Source organism: Melanerpes formicivorus, unplaced genomic scaffold (genome assembly GCF_026170545.1).
Source record: "Melanerpes formicivorus ecotype bairdi unplaced genomic scaffold, bMelFor1.0.p_v2 SCAF_26, whole genome shotgun sequence".
Taxonomy (NCBI): Eukaryota; Metazoa; Chordata; class Aves; order Piciformes; family Picidae; genus Melanerpes; species Melanerpes formicivorus.
Window position 1 is genome coordinate 9,637,276 of NW_027142378.1, and position 17,214 is coordinate 9,654,489.

Here is a 17,214-nt window from a genome sequence, read left to right on the forward strand (position 1 = left end):
CTGCCAGAGCAGGTCCACCTGGAGCAGCTTGCACAGGACAGTACCCAGGCAGGTTTTGAATCATTCCAGGGATAGAGACTCAACCACCCTAGAGGGAGCCTGTTCCAGTGTTTTACCACCTTCAAAATGGAGTTCCTGGTCCTGTTTAGATGAAACATTCTCAATTCAAGTTTGTCCCTCTTACCCTATGTCCTGGCACTGGGCACCACTGAAAAAAGCCTGGCCCCATCCTCCTGACACCCACCCTTTTAGTATTTACAAGCACTGACAAAGTGAAGCAACATGTCCTTGGTAGCCTGGCTTGCCTCTGTTCAGAGAGCCACCAGCCAGCACTGAGCTGCCCTTAGTGGATCTCCACCAGCCTCTCCCCTACCACAGCTGACTGGGGAGCAGGGAATGGACATTTTACATCAACTCTCCTCTTTTCCATGCTGCTTCCAGGTTGAATTTATAAATACAGAAACTTACTGTGACACTGTGGTGTCAGTAAACATGGTGATGTGTAACTGGTGAACCAGGCTTTTTAGTGGTACCCAGTGACAGGGCAAAGGATAGTGGGCACAAACTTGAACATAAGGAGTTCCATATAAAAATGAGAAGCAACTTAGTTTAAGGGTGACAGAGCACTGGAGCAGGCTGCCCAGAGAAGAGGGGGAGTCTCCATCTCTGGAGACATTCCAACCCAGCCTGGATGTGTTCCTGTGTGACCTTCTCTAGGTGAACCTACCTGGTCAGCGGGGGGTGGACTCAATCTCCAGAGGTCCCTTCCAAGCCCTACCATTCTGTGCTGATCAGGTAGAGGAAGGGGAATAGCTCTGAGATGACATACTGGGGAGAGGGGAGAAGAGGTTTAAATGTTGAGAGGAGTGAGTAGGTTCTGATGTAAGATAATGCAATACAAACAATGAAGAAAATTTTGAATTTGCAGAGATGGTTGAGCTGCAGCCTGGAATCCTGGATTTTCTGGTATAAAACAGAGATATACCCAGAGCTGTATGTCCAGGCAGCCAAAGGGCCCCTTCCCTGGCTGCTGGAGGTCTGGCTGTCAGGACCTAGGGCCTTAGGGAACTTCCTTGGCAAGTGTAGCAGATAAGCCACCATTGGTATTGAGCCCTGGCATTCAGGAGCTGTTCCAGCTGAGGCTCCCAGATCCTCACCTGCATCCCCAGCTGCTGACTGCATTCTCAGATGCTTTGGCTTCCCAGACCTTAGGGAGCAGCCAGCCCTGGCTGTTCACAGAATCAGAGTGCACCAGGTTGGAAAGGGACCCTCAAAGGTCATCTTGTCCAACCCCTCTGCAGTCAGCAGGGACATCTTTAACTAGATCAGGTTGGTCAGGGCCCCATTAAGTTTGACCTTGAATGTCTCCAGGAATGGGGCCTCCAGCAAGTCTCTGGGCAACCTGTTCCAGTATCTCACCACTCTCACTGTAAAGAACTTCCTCCTTAGGAAGGAGGAGCCGTGCCACACTTCCCTGGCATACAGCCAGGATTACTTCTAACACCTTCAGTGAATTCCTCATGAACCCTGTAAATGAAGATGTATTTCCCAAACAACTGTGACAAAGAGAATAGAATAGAATAAACCAGGCTGGAAAAGACCTTTGAGATCATCAAGTCCAACCTATCACCCAGCACCATCTAATCAACTAAACCATGGCACCAAGCACCTCATCCAGTTTCTTCCTAAACACCTCCAGTGATGGTGACCCCACCACCTCCCTGGGCAGCACATCCCATTATGGCCAAAGAGTTGCCAATAGTTTATGTGTTTGAGCTAAGATGAAAATGCTAGTGAATTATTCATTTGTTTCTTGTAAGAGCTGGTTCTGCATGCAAATGGAAACACAGAGGAAGTACAAGTCCCAGGGAGGTTGTCTAGTCCAGCAACAGTGCCCTCTGCTAAGAAATGTAGACCTAGAAACTTTCTATAGAATAAATCAGCCATTGAAGTCAAGATGTTGAGTGTTTGACATGACAGAATCACAGAAAGCCAGGTTGGAAGGGGCCCTGAGGATCATCTGGTCCAACCTACTTTGTGCAGTTATACAGAGAACCATTCAAAGTTTTATAGAGTGCTAGCCTCAGTTGAACAAACAGCTCTTCTCCTCTTCCTGGTGCTGGCAGGTACCAGATCAACTGCCCTTCCTCCCAGGCACCCATGGGTGAAACCAGGGTGCTTCCTGCAGCAGGGGCTGGCCTTTGGAGGAATTCCAGTTGCAGAGAGGAAGGAGCCCTGCTTTGCAAGATGTTTCCCAGAGCGACAGCCACTAAATATTTGATTATCTCTGAGCAGCTGGGTCTGGCACTGGGCTCAGAAATGCAAATCATTCCCTAGGAAAACACTGCTATCAGTTTCTCAGCAAATGGCTATGTTAAACAAACCAGGTATGAACATCACTCCCAGCCCTCCTGCACCTATTGTGCCAGCCCAGAATTCCTGCAGCTGGGAGGGGGAGGAGAGTGGACTCTCTGGAAGGAAAGGCCAGGTGTATCTCTGAGCAGCTGACCACACTAATGGAAGAATTAAGTGCACTAAGTGTGGCAGTTTAATTGCATCGGTGAGAGGTAACAGGATGTTACAGGTTTAAGGCTAGTGCCCTAGTGTCCTTTTGTAAGTAAGAGTTTTCTAGAGAATTCTAGAGTCTAGGGGGGAGGCTGGATGATCCCAGGAGCCCAGCCGTGTCAGCAAACGCTGCTGAAGTCGAGTTTATTGACAGAGCGCGAGAGCGGCTCCTGAGGGAGCACAGCACGTGCCAAAGTCCACCTTCTCCAAACATCCCCATTTTGACAGACAGCAAGCATCTGGCATGCACACAGCTGTAGCAGCTAGAGGTGAGCATAAAGGAAGAGCAGAGTTCAATAAAATTGGTGATATTGGTTCAATGATCTCACACTGATCCGACTGCGCCTGCCGCAGCCCAAGTGTGCAAACAGCCACTCCTTTTGCAGGCCACAGGAGCTGAGAGATGCCACACAGCACTGCTATCAAGAGGTCTTTGCTAAACAAGACAGGGCTGGGAAATTTGAGCACTTCCTGATTTTAACCAGCTCCTCTAACAGAGAGATTTTACAGAAGAGAGGAGATGGAAATTGAGGCAATTAACAGTTGTGGGTTTGGCTATCTGCCCAGGGAAAAATAAAACACATAATGGTGAATCAAGAGATGAATGATTTGCATCCATGGAGATTCAGAGCACCTACAGATGCTCTTTCAAAACTCCTCTAGAAGGGAATCTACATCTGGCTAAGAGTCTGACCCCAACTAGCACATGTTCCCAAAGGGGACAGAGAGCGCACACCCCTGCCCCTGAGGTCTGATGTTCCAGACATACCCTCCTCTGAGCCGTGCTACATACCAGCTTCTTCCCTAGGGGGAATGAAAAATACAATAGAAATTGGTAGATTCAAATTAGATGTTAGAAAGAAGTTCTTCACCATGAGGGTGGTGAGAGACTGGCACAAGTTGCCCAGGGAGGTGGTGGAAGCCTCATGCCTGGAGGTTTTGAAGGCCAGGCTGGATGTGGCTGTGAGCAACCTGCTGTAGTGTGAGGTGTCATGAGGTCTGTGGTAACAGGTTGGACTTGATGATCTTTGAGGTCTCTTCCAACCTTGGTGATTCTCTGTCCCTGCCCATGGCAGAGGGGTTGCAACTAGATGATCCTTGAAGTCTCTTACAAACCTGACAATTCTATGATTCTATCTTAAATCATTCCACTTCTTACAGTAATTTCTTGACTCAGAAGGCCAGTGTCCAACCCTAACAATTCTAGGATTCTGTCATTCCCTCCTCTGTCCTTTCGTCTTTATTTTCACATGAACTGAATCTACTTTTGGGCTCCCAGCTGCCCAGTGGCATAGGAAAGTATAGGCAGAGAGGGCCTTTGCAAACCTGTTTGCTGATCCTCCTGCCTGCCTGTCTCTCAGGAGGAAAAAGGCTCTTTGTGCAATATGTGGCACTGTTCATCTCACTCCTGCCATTCCCAAACAGAAGTGTAACAAACCTTTCAAAAGCATGTGTTGAACCTGCCCCTCCTCATCTGTTTATCAGATGCACTCATTTTAATGGAAAGCATGCAGCTGGTTCCCATCTGCTCAGCTGTGGCTCACTTTTGATGATGATGTTTGGAGATTTTTCTTCCTCTTTTGGGTTAGATCAAGAATGAGGTTTCAAGAAATGGCTGCTGTCAGAACAACCCAAACTTTTCTGCTCTTAGCCACACACATCACCATCCTTGTGGCCAGCTCTTATGCCTGTTGGACCTCTCATTAATCCCCTACACCTTCTCAAGCAGGCAGAAAACTATTTGCTTCCTAGGGTAGTTCTCTGGTGGCTTAGAGAGCAGGCCTGGTTCACAGAGGGACCAGGAAGGCACTGGCAGAAGCAGGAGCATGCTGCCAGGAGAGAATGGGAATAGGTTGTCCTTCCAGGAGCAGCTTACAGTTAAAGCTATGAGCTAATCAATACAGACTGGGGGATGATGAGGTTGAGAGCAGGCCTGCAGAGGAAGATTTGAGGGTACTGGTGGATGAGAAGCTGGACACGAGCCAACAATGTGCACTTGCAACCCAGAAGGCCAACGGCATCCTGTGCTGCATCACAAGAAGCCTGGGCAGCAGATTGAGAGGTGATTCTGCCACTCTGCTCTGGTGAGACCTCACCTGGAGTGCTGTGTCCAGCTATGAGGCCCCAACACAGGAGTAACAGAGGAGGGCCACAAAGATGACTGGGGGCTGGCACACCTTCTCCTACAAAGACAGCCTGAAACAATTGGGACTGTTCAGCCTGGAGAAGAGAAGGTTCCAGGAAGACCTTATAGCAGCCTTCCAGTACCTGAAAGGGGCCCATGAGAAAGCTGGGGAGGGACTTTTTACAAGGACATGTAGAGGGGATGGCTTTAGGATGTAAGAGAGGAGATTTAGGTTGGACGTAAGGAGGAAGTTCTTCACAATGAGAGTGGCAAAATACTGGAACAGGTTGCCCAGGGATATGGTTGAGGACCCATCCCTGGAGACATTCAAGATCAGACTCAATGTGCCCTTGGGCAGCCAGATCTAGTTGGAGGTGTCCCTGCTGACTGTAGGGGGGTTGGACTAGAATGACCTTTAGGGGTCCCTTCCAACCCAATGCAGTCTGTGAAATGCCAAATAGCTGTGGTTGCATGCCAAGGCTACTCCCAGCCACGTTCTCCTGCCCTTTCCCTACTGCTGAAGCTAGTGATGGAGTGGCCTCAGGGTGAGTTGGTTCAGCTGGCTGCTCTGGCTGAAAATTACTCATTTTTATGGCAAGGTTAGTTTGCTGCTGTTATCAGCCAGACAAAGAGATTCTCCTGGCAGCCACACAGCCACTAGATGCAATAAAAGGAAAGCAACACAACAGGAAGGCTGGACCTCCACTGGCCTGCAGATCAGCTCAGCTATAACACCAAGCTAAGCTGTGCCTTCAGCAGCAGCTACACCGATCCAGCCATCCTGCTGCTCCTGGAGTAGTCAGATCACTGGATAGTTTACTTCCCTACCTGTGCTCTCCTGCTCTAATGAAGATCTTTTCAGTGCCAGAAGGGTATTTTTATCTCCCTTGTTCTGTGTGAGTAGGCTTGCACTCCAGCAGGCAATTTCAACCTCTTCTGATTTGTGGGCTGCTACTGGAGAGGCAGACCCTGCACAGCAAGACTAAATCTATTGACTTCCATATTCTTTGTGGATTTTGTGGACCTTGGAAGTTGCTCACCCACAGACTGAAATCTACAGTTCAGCAGAACTGCTGAGAACCACACAGGTCCTGTCAGACTGGAGACTGTTTTGACAGCATTTTCTTCTCTCTCTTTTTTTTTTTCCCCCTCACCAAGGATAATAAAATCAGAGCAGATTATGGCAGGTGAGGCTGCTGAATAAAATGGAAGCTTTGAACTAAAACCTCCTCACTCCAGTTTCCTAATGGACAGCATGGAACAAATTACTGAGGTAAGACTTACCCTTCTCTTTATCTGTGAGTAGGCTCCCCTCAAAGGAGATAAGCAGATCCTCTGTTGCAAGGCAGAGTCACATGTCTGCAGGGGCTGTGCTAGCAACCATACCTTTTCTTGGATTGCAGATGTTCCTTCTGAGAGAATACGGCTCCTGTCCCCATCAGTGCAGAAGGCTGTGTTGTGGTATGATGGCACTTCAGTGGCAATATTGGCTCATTCTGAAATCATAGAATCATACAATGGTTTGAGTGGGAAGGGAGCTTAAAGATCATTTAGTTCCAACCTCCCTGCCATGGGCAGGGACACCTCCCACTCAACCAGGTTGCTCAAGGCCCTGTCCAACCTGGCCTTGAGCACTTCCAGGGAGGGGGTATCCACAGCCTCCTTGGGCAATTTGTTCCAGTGTCTCACCACTCTCACTGGAAAGAATTTCTTCCTAGAATCCAATCTAAATCTCCCCTCTCCCAGCTCAAAGCCATTGCCCCTCACACTATTACTACAAGCCCTTGTAAAAAGTCCCTCCTCAGCTTTCTTAAAACCCCCTTCAGGTACTGGAAAGCTGCTATCAAGTCTCTTTTCTTCAGGCTGAACAGACCCAACTCTCACAGCTTGCCCCCATAGTGGAGGTGCTCCAGCCCTTTGATTGTCTTTGTGACCTCCTCTGGACCCACTCCAACAGTTCCATGTCCTTCTTTTGTTGAAGGCCCCAGAACTGGAAGCAGTACTCCAGGTGGGGTCTCAGAAGGGCAGAGTAGAGAGGGAGAATCTCCTCCCTTGTCCTGCTGGTCACACTTCCTTTGATGCAGCCCAGGACACAGCCTTCTGGGCTGCATGTGCAAATTGCTGGCTCATGTTGAATTTTTCAGCAACCCAACACCCCCAAGTCCTTCTCCTTGAGACTGCTCTCAAGCCACTCCTTGCCCAGCCTGTATTTGTGCTTGGGATTGCCCTGACCCAGGTGCAGCCTCCTTCCTTGCATCCCACTCTCTCTCTCTCTTTTTAAACTGGCTTTATACCCAGATCTGCTTCACAGCCCAGACCCAGAAACAATTGAATGACTACAATTGTGACAGTGAAGGGCTGCAGGGAGAGGAGCATGAATGAGGGAGATGCCAAAGGGAGTGGCAGGCAGGATCTCCTTACAATGCCAACCCCTCAGTTTTCATTAAGACAGAGTACAGATGTACTAAATGTGCCAGTCTTGAAATGTGACCCAGCCCCTTTGGCTCAGAACATCTCTGGTTTATCTGCACACCTTCTGGTTCCTATCTTTGTGATGCTTGAGAGGAATTGCTGCTGAACAGGCCATATGTTTTCCTCTTAAATAGAGGGAGACATCAATCCTCTTCCTTTCACATGCTTTGCTGCAAGACAGTGAAATCTTTGAATAAGGAGGGGAGCAACAAATTAACAGAGAATTTAAAACCATCAGGGAGTCATCCAGTGGTGACATAGGACCTGTTCAGCAGCAGTTCCTCTGAAGCACCAAGAAGGTAAGAACCAGAAGGTGTGTAACCAAAGTGTAGATATTTTAGCAGTAGTGGTGGGATTGTGAGCCCCAGGTGAGCAGTTGGACTTGATGATCTCAAAGGGTCTTTTCCAACCTCAACAGCTCTATGACTCTGTGACCTCATCATGAATCTGATGTAAAACAGCTTCCAGGATGGCTGGCACAGGAGTGAGCTTCATCAGGAAAAAAAATAGGGCAAGGGTTCTCAAAGGGAAAAGCTTAACCAAGATGACTACATCTTGCCAGCCAGATTTCTGAACCACATTCCCTGGAGAGAAGACTCTGAATGCCTGATTCAGTGCTGATGCTCTCCTACACACCAGTCCTAAAATAGCAGAGGTTAACAACGCTCCAAATGTCAGCACTGGGCCCCTGAGATAAAACCCCATCAGGATGAAAGGAGCAATTCTCTTGCTTCCTTCCCTCTGCAGAACCTGTATAAGCTGGCCTCCACTTAAGGAGCCTTCCCAATGCAACCATGGGTGTTAAGAGCTGGGTCTTTGGCTGACATAGTTATGCTGATAAAAGCCCTTGTTTGGATGTAGCTACACAGACACAGGCAGGAAGAATCATTGAGATCCCTTCCAACCCTAACAATTCTAAGATCATCCAGTTCCAACCCCCCTGCCATGGGCAGGAACACCTCACACTACAGCAAGTTGCTCACAGCCACATCCAGCCTGGCCTTAAAAACCTCCAGGGATGAGGCTTCTACCACCTCCCTGGGCAACTTGTTCCAGTGTCTCACCACCCTCATGGTGAAGAACTTCTTCCTAACATCCAATCTGAATCTACCCACTTCTGTTTTTCTTTCCATTCCCCCTAGTCCTGTCATTACCTGACACCCTCAAAAGTCCCTCCCCAGCTTTCTTGTAGGCCCCTTTCAGATACTGGAAGGCCACCATTAGGTCTCCTCAGAGCCTTCTCTTCCAGACTGAATAGCCCCAACTCTCTGTGTGTCTTCATAGGAGAGGTGCATCTTTAACCTCACTGAGATACAGCAAAACCCCCAATGTCTCTCTAGCACAGACAAACCCTTAGCCTCAAACATATGTGACTGTGATAGCTCCTTTTGTGTCTTGCTTTTGTTACAGATCCAGAGAGTGCCCAATGTTGTAATTGTTGAGTAGCCTTCATGCAATGGCAAAGTAATACTTTCTAGCTCAAGAACAGGCTCTGGTTCTGGCAACAGCAGCTGCCATTGCTTTCCAGATCAAAATCTGGGGAGGTAAATCCCTTGTCAGGTTGAGTCTCACAGAATGGTAGAGGTTGGAATGGACTTCTGGAGATCAAGTCCAACCTACCTGCCAGAGCAGGATCATCTAGGGTGGGTCACACAGGAACACATCCAGGTGGGTTTGGAAAGTCCCCAAAGAAGGAAACTCCACAACCTCTCTGGGCAGCCTATTCCAGTGCTCTGTCACTCTCAAAGTAAAGAAGATTTCCTTAAGCTCAAATGAAACCTCCTGTGTTCTAGTGTGTACCCATTGCCCCTTGTCCTATCACTGAAAAGAGCCCAGCTCCCTCCTCATGACCTCAACTCTTTAGATATTTATAAGCATTAATAAGATCTCCTCTCAGTCTTCTCTTTTCCAGGCTAAAAGGCCCTGAGTCTTTCATCATTAGCAGTGTGCCCAGCACCTCCCAGTCACCTGGCAGCCATGACAGACAGCCATGCTAATCCTCTCTATTAACAAAGAGGGCAGTTAGCAATCTTTGGTGATTGAAGCTTATTGCTGTGGTGCAATGTGCCATGTTCAGGTCTGTGGGCATTTCCTCCAACCCCTTTACCACATTTGGTGTGCAAAATGTAATTATCTCCCTGCTGATCACTTTACCAGAGCAATCCACTCCCCAGGCTTTAGTGGTTGTGTCAGGAAAGGGCTGGTCCTGATTAGGGACCCAAATGCAGCAGGAATAATTAAGAGCATCCAGTCTGATGAAAATAATCCTCACTTGGAGGCAAGTAATTTGATGCACTACAAACCATCTAACAATTCTCATCATTTTAACAGTCACCTAGGAGTCAGGAGAAAAAGCCTTCAGGCCTGGAAAGTCTTGGGGATCAGAAGATCATTTCTCTAGCCCTGAGTGAAAGAACCACGATGCCAGCTTTAACATCAGACTTACTGCAAAAGGATTTGAGTTTTCCACCCATTTCTTTTTGTGAAGAGCTTGTTTTCCTCAACCTGTGAAACAGATTAGAGGAAAGGCAGCTGCTTTGCAAGAAAAGGCCTTTTTTGTGACTTTTTTTAACCCCCAGTGACACATTGCATGATCTTGCTTCGTAATGTCTTGCAGGAGTTAGTTTGATGGTTCTTTCTGACACGTTAAAGTGCCAAAACTCCACAAAGAAGTAGTGAAAGGATTAAACAAATGACTTGGTGGCTGTTGAAAATCATGGCCAGTGTGTCAGAGCACCAGGAACTGGAGGTTTCTATGGGGACTGCATGAGAGAGACAGCTTCATCTTGAAACCTGCAGTCTGGGACTGCAGCACTATTTTCTTTTCTTCTTTGAACAAACAGGCTCCTGGGCAATGATTTACCAGCCTGGCTTCTAGAAGTGTGGAAGCCATTTAGTTGTAGCAAAGCCTCAGACAAAGGAAGACAAAAGCTTTGCAGAAAGTCTCAGCTGTCCCTTTTTTAGCATGAAGGCTGCTCACTATCTGACTAACTCAGCTCTTACTTATCAAGGGATGTAGTAAAGTCTTCAATAATCTGCAGACTATTAAAGGACAAATAAAAAACTCTGCCTGGGAAGTTAGTGAATGTTCAAAGATTTCCAGTATCCTAAGTGTTGTTAAACCCTCCCTCCCCGGCCTTAAATTCCACAGCAGCTCAGCTCCCTCTGTGATACCATTAAGGATGCATGGCTGGACACAAAAAATGTGCCAGCTCTTACCTGACAGCTTGTTGCTACATGCTGCAGCATGGCAATTCATTTCTGTCTGTTGACACAGATCACCCTCCTTCAGCATCACTTCATTTAAACAGCCATATGGTATGTGTTTGCATCTGCATTTGTACACACACAAGAAACCTGCTCCTCCAGCACAGAGCCAACAGCTCAGTGCCCTGGCAAAGCTGGGGAGCCTGAGGGGTTTCCAGAGAACTGGCAGGGAAGGATGGGCCTGCTCCTGCAGCTCGGTGTCTGGGCACCCAGCCTATTCTGCAGCTCTCTCCTAAGTTTCTTTGTGGTGGGTTGAAATTACCCCCACCATAAAATTGCCAGACCAGCTCAGGTGACAGCAAATGAAGCTGTGTTTACAAGCAGAACTACAATCTAGAAATATGGAATGCAATGAGTATCTACAAAATAGGCAATAATTGCATATCTTTACAATTTATCAACAACACAAGAACCCCTCTGGACAAAACCAGGGAGCTACCAACAGCTTCCCCCTCCCTGCTCCCTTCCCCCCTGTACAAGGTAGAAAAGAGAAAAGCAGAGAGTAGTTTGTTAGTACTTAGCCACAACAAAGCAGCACAGCAAAGGTCAGCAAGCCAACAGAAGCCAGAAGCTAGTATCTGCTAGAGCAAAGGAGTTGAAAAGAGAGCAAGTTAGTGTACACACCTCACTGGATGTCAGATACCAGGCCAATGGGATTGTTCAGACCTTAGCATTATTTTTCCCTTTTGCATCCAATGGTAATTTGCTTGCATGCTACTACTTTCTTTTCAAGATCTGTGGAAAATGTTCTAGGCACAGCCTAACACTACCATAGTTCCTGCATGACTAGGAGGCTCCTTACTTTCATTTCTGGGTGCCTCCCATTTCCTCACAGATGAAACATCCCTGTTTGGGATCTGGGTGCAGCCAGCACTCAGAGTCTTGGCCAAACCCATCCTGTGGTGTGAGTGCTTCTATCCCAGTGGCTCTGCCTGAAGCCAACTCATTCCTCACCCTGCCTAAACTGTCCTGTCCTCTCTGGTAACAGCCGTGTTGGCTGCTGACCATTTCCTTGCAGACTGGTGAGCTCAGCACCACTTCAGACCTCTGACAGTTGCCACCTCCCTTAGGAACAGGCTGTTCTTCACCCATGCTACAAAGGCCCTGTCTGCACTACAAACCAAACCCAACCTGCCTACAACAAGCCAGCCACTTGACACTGCATGGTCTTCATCACAGAATGGTAAGGGTTGGATGGGACCTCTGAAGATCATGGAGTCCAACCCTCCTGACAAGGCAGGTTCACCTAAAGACGACCACATAGGAACATGTCCAGGTGGGCCTTGAAAGTCTCCAGAAACAGACTCTCTGGGCAACCTGTCCCAGTACTCTACCACCCTTAAAGAAGTTCTTCCTCATGTTTAGATGGAGCTTCCTATGCTCAAGTTTATGCTTTATTGCCTCTTGTCCTGTCACTGGGGAGCACTGAGAAGAGTCTGGCCCCACCTTCCTGACACACACCCCTTAGATATTTGTAAGCACTGATAGGACATCCCCCCAGCCTCCTCAAAGATAAAAAGCCCCAGCTCTCTCAGCCTTTCCTCATGAGAGAGATGTCCCAGTCCCCTCAGCATCTTATTGACCTTATACTGGACTCTCTCCAGTAGTTCCCTGTACTTGAGCTGGGGTGCGCAGAACTGGAGACAGTACTGCAGGTGAAACCAGGATGCAGAAGGGACCAGGAACTCAGGCTGATCTTCTGGGTTTTGTGAGGCAGAAGGGTGCAGTTCCTTAGCCTGGCTGGTTCCCACCACAGGTGCCATGGTGTCCAGGGCTCAGCCCATCAGGACTTCAGGAAACTGCTACAGCAAATTGCCAGAGGGCAAAGTCAAAGGATGTCATCAACTCTGGTGTGGGGTTTTTTTCCAGAGACATTTCCTTGTCTTTCTTTAATGTAGCTGTTGCTTCCTGGACTCATCTTGTTTGAGATGCCTTGTTTGGTTGCAGGAAATTAATTGGATGGACTGCTGGTAGCAGAGGGGAAGAAAGCCAGAGCAGACTCCCTTTCTTCCCCTGCTCCTTCCTGGCTTCATGCAATCACAGGCAGGTCACTCAACCTTTATGTATTAGTAAGAGACACATCCCTAGAAAATGTATCAAGGTCCTTACCTCAAGAAAGTCCACAGAGGGAAGTGCAGGGATTACTCCTAGACAGTTATCAGATTTTAGAAAGAGCTGGGATTACTACAGCAGCTCCATGGAGAAGAGCCTTCAAGTCAGGGTGGACAGTAAGTTATCCATGGGACAGCAATGTGCCCTTGTGGCCAAGAAGGCAAATGGTCTGGGGTGCACTAAGAAGAGTGTGGCCAGCAGGTCAAGAGAGGCTCTCCACCCTACTCTGCCCCAGTGAGACCACACCTGGAATATTGTGTCCAGTTCTGGGCTCTCCAGTTCAATAGCAACACAGATATACTAGAGAGTGTCCAATGGAGGCTTTGAGGATGATGAAGGGACTGGAACTTCTGCCTGGTGAGGAAAGGCTGAAACACCTGAGACTGCTTAGCCTGGAAAAAAGAAGACTGAGAGGAAATCTTACTAATGTTCACAAACATCTGAAGGGTGGCTGTCAAGAAGGTGCCAGTCTCTTTTCAGTAGTGTCCTGTGATAGGACAAGGAGCAATTGCCTTGCTCTTAACAAATCATGTAGAAAGGCTCAAAAATTTGTCTAACCTTGAATTTTTCCTCATTGTTGGAGACCTTGTGTCCCATATTCCTTGAGTGATATAATGAGATGCTTGCTGTATTATTTTATTTTGGTTGTGTGCACATGAAATAGGGCAGACTGGTAATACACCAGGGACTATCTAGAGCAGCAGCTGTTACACTTTCAAAGAGCATTACTGAGCTTTTTATAGTTGGCTGCAGTTGGCATCATAGCTAAATAGAGTCTTGCTCTAAAATATATTCCACTCAGCCTAGGCAACCTCAAAGGCTTGCCTTGCTGGGAGGAGAGGGTCACAGGAAGCAATGCAATGCCAGCTGGGGATATGTTTTCTTCTTCCTGCCTCCATTAGAAAGGCCCTTGATAAACTTTCCCAGGAAGAGTGGCTGCCTCTGGAGAAGAATGACAGAGCGAAACCTCTCATGTGAGGACCCAACACTCAAATCTGGCCCTGGCCAGCAGTGACAGACAGTCACCTAGTAAGTAGGTAGCTCTCTTGGTGACTCACAGATGATGGTCCAGATCAAGAGACTAAGTGCTTTTACACTGTTATTGCTCTCTACAACTACCTGAAGGGAGGGTGTAGCCAGGTGGGGGTTGGTCTCTTCTCCCAGGCATTCAGCACCAGAACAAGAGGACACAGTCTCAAGCTGCACAAGGGGAGTTTTAGGCTTGAGATGAGGAAGATCTCTTCACAGAAAGATGTTAGCCATTGGAACAGGCTGCCCAGGGAGGTGGTAGATCCCTGTCCCTGCAGGTGTTCAGAAAGGGATTGGACTTGAAGCCATGGTTTAGTAGTCCTGAGATGTTGGGTGACAGGTTGGACTTGATCTCTGAGGTCTTTTCCAACCTTACTGATTCTATGATTCTATTCCTACCATGCCAATTCCCACATGGCCCAATTTTTACCTATCAGAATTCCCCCTAGGGTTCTCTTCCCCAGCAAGGCTGCATGTGGAACACTGTGTCCAGTTCTGGGCCCCTCAGTTCAAGGAGGACATCAGAGAACTGCTGGAGAGTCCAGCACAGAGCCACAAAGATGCTGAAGGTAGTGGAACATCTTCCTTACAAGGAGAGACTGAGGGAGCTGGTGCTCTTTAGCTTGGAGAAGAGGAGCCTGAGGGGTGATGACCTCATGTTTATAAAGATGTAAAGGGAAAGTGTCGAGAGGCTGGAGCCAGGCTCTGCTGAGTGGTGCCCAATGACAGGACAAGGGGCAGAGGGTGGAAGTTGAGGCATAGGAAGTTCCATGGAAACAGGGGGAAAAATTATTTCCCTTTGAGGAAATAGAACACTGGAACAGGCTGCCCAGGGGGGTTGTGGAGTCTCCCTCTCCAGACATATTCAAGACCCACCTGGATGTGTTCCTGTGTGTCCTGGTATAGGTGATCCTGCTCTGGCAGGGGGGTTGGACTGCATGAGCTTTCAAGGTCCCTTGCAGCCCCTAACATCCTGTGGGGCTGTGATTATCTAAGCTATGGCTATTCTGCAAGCCCTCCAAAGAGCACTTCATGGCTCCTTTTCCTCCATGATTCCTGACTTCTTACATGGAGAAAACCATCAAACTGGACCCACAGATAGAGAGGATTTCCCAGAGGCAGCCCTCCTTTTGTTGTGATGAAAAAGTGAATGTCTGTCTTGCTGTGTGATGTGCTCCAGAGCTTCTCCATCTGCTGAGAACACTGGTAAGAACTTGAGAACTGACCCTGGGAAAGGTGAACAGAGGAGGCAAGCCTGCAATGACCCCATCTTCTGCAGCTCCTCATGCATATGGATAGCCACATAAAATGCTACATGTTCCTAAGTAAAACTCCCATCTGAAGCCAGCTCTTCCACTTTGGTTAGCCAAAGGCATCTGGTGAAGCAGCATTGCTGCAAGACTACATTAAGGCCTGGAGAGCAGGAAGCACTAATCCTGCTCTGGAACAGGGATCTTCTAGGGACAACCATGTGTGTCTCTGCTAGTGTGCCATCCATCTTCCCTTCAGCAATGGGGCCATGAGCCAGTTGCAGTGGCATTTACTTGGCTATACACTGTTAACAACAACTTGCTGCTGTGGAAAGCTGAAATGCAAAGACCTGTTTGAGATGAAGGAAGCCAGTGCTTGCACACATTGTAGATGCTTTTAGGATGAGGAAACATACAGGGGATTGCTTGTGTGGGCAGTGGCACTTCACATCTCACAGCTAGGAAATTATCCTGGTCCCTCAAACAGGAGCCTGTCCCACAGAGCCACTGGAATGATCACCATTTGCCTGGAGAGGTGCAAATCCAAGCTCTGTGGGCAGGGAGTATCAGTCTTCAGTCTGTCAGGATTTTCAGTGTCAGCAGGTTCCTTGTTTCTCCTGGATTGCTCTGCACATGGGAGGACTCCTGCTGCTAAATTTGATAAGAAATAGGAAGCAAGGGAGGAAGGACAGTTCAACTAAGAAATTAATCAAAGGAAACTCCTTACCTTCTCACTTTTGCCCTCTGAAGGCCCCTTTCTGAAACACTACAGTCCCACAAATGCTGCTATGCTGGCACTGACCAAGACACCCAGGTAGAACACCCAGGTGATGCTGTGATGGACAGAATATTGTGCCCAGTTTTGCAATTTCCAGCCTCTATCATAAAGAACTTTGTCTGCAGTCATCCTTCAGGCACTGACACTGAGCTTAAGGTTAGTGACAAAAGAGGAACTGCAAATAGAAACCTACATCACAACACTGCTGCACCCTTCATTGATCACTCAGCTTTGCAGCAAACTCTCAGCACTCACCTCAAAGACCTTCAGACATGCTCCCAGATGTGAAGATAAGAGAGCAAAAGAAGGAAAATGTGGTCTGGCAGAGATGTGGAGGATGGCTAAGATGGCAGTAGAGAGCTGCTGCTATCACTGCCACCTGGAGTCACTCTCGATCTGGGATTGCAGGCTCCCTCATTTGGAGTCACGAATCTATTTGCTGTTTGGCATTTGTCCAGCAGCACAGAGAAACTTCCAGGGAGTGGGGAAGAAGAGCTGCCAAGCAGAAGTCTTAAATCCCACAAGTAGTATGTGTTAAGAAGACAAGCTTGGTCAAATGCAAAAAGAAAGGGGAAAGAATCAAGGGGAGTAAAAGATAATGGAGAAAGAGATTAAAGTACCAGCAAAAGGAGAGAGAATGACCTTTAGACAACAAAGGAGAGGATTAGACTAAGGAGGTGACAAGGGTATGCCCTTGACAAACAGGGCCAAACAGAAAAATAATGCTACCAGAGAAAAAGCAAAGGAGCTAAGCTTGAATAAAAGGAGGGAAGTCAAGCTGTCATATCAAATGGAGATGAGAATACAAGAGGCATTTTGGAAGCCCTGGGCAAGAGCTGCCTGAGCAGGGCATCCCGGGGAGCGGGGGACGGGCACTGATCCCAGATGGAAGGCAGGGACATACCACTTAGAGTGTGTGCTTGCAGAGAGGAGGGAGGCAACACACAGGGTGGTATGGGACAGCTTATCTGTGAAGGTTGAAGCAGGAGGATGGGAGAGTGGGGGAGGAAGATGCAGATACTTTTCTATGCAAATGCGTGGAGGTTTTGTGTGAGTCAGACACCAGAAAATTGTTCTGTGGGCTTACAAAAAAAAAAAAATCAGGATAACCCACAGGAATAATGCCTAGGGGGTTCATTACATGGTGTTTAATTTGTTTTCTTCAGTGTCATTTTAAATTAAAAAAATATTATTAATAATAATAGAAATTTAGTCAACTCATGCATGGAAAAGAATTCCTTCTTCAGACAGCATAGGAGCCACTGCACTCCCCAGCTATGACCACCTGCAGCTGCTGGTTTAATGATCAGCTGCAAATCCCCAACTCAGGTGGAGCTTCCCACCTTCCATCTACATGTTAAAGCTTAACATCTTCCAAACTGTACAGGGGCCTAAATATCTTTGAAATTAAACACTCCAGGAAAAAAAAAATGTTAGAGCAAACCAAAATGGTTTTGTTGCCTATGCCATGATCCTCGAGAGATCAATGGTCCCTTGTCCCCAAGACTAACCACAAAAGAATCATGGAATCAATAAGGTTGGAAAAGACCTCAGAGATCATTGAGTCCAACCTGTCACCCAAGACCTCATGACCACTAAACCATGGCACCAAGTGC